Here is a 388-nt window from a genome sequence, read left to right as displayed (position 1 = left end):
TAGGGTTAGGGTTAGGGTCTAGGGTAAATACAATAAATGTGATAGGGTTAGGGTTAGGGTTAGGGTCAGGGTCTAGGGTAAATATGATAAATGCGATAGGGTTAGGGTTAGGGTTAGGGTTAGGGTTAGGGTTAGGGTTAGGGTTAGGGTCTAGGGTAAATACAATAAATGTGATAGGGTTAGGGTTAGGGTTAGGGTCAGGGTCTAGGGTAAATACGATAAATGCGATAGGGTTAGGGTTAGGGTTTGGGTTAGGGTCAGAGTCAGGGTAAATACAATAAATGTGATAGGGTTAGGGTTAGGGTCAGGGTCAGGGTCTAGGGTAAATACGATAAATGCGATAGGGTTAGGGTTCGGGTAGGGTCAGGGTTCAGGGTAAATACGGTAA

Source organism: Rhincodon typus, unplaced genomic scaffold (assembly GCF_021869965.1).
Source record: "Rhincodon typus isolate 14 unplaced genomic scaffold, sRhiTyp1.1 hic_rhity00000054, whole genome shotgun sequence".
NCBI classification, from domain to species: Eukaryota; Metazoa; Chordata; class Chondrichthyes; order Orectolobiformes; family Rhincodontidae; genus Rhincodon; species Rhincodon typus.
This window is presented reverse-complemented; position numbering follows the sequence as displayed.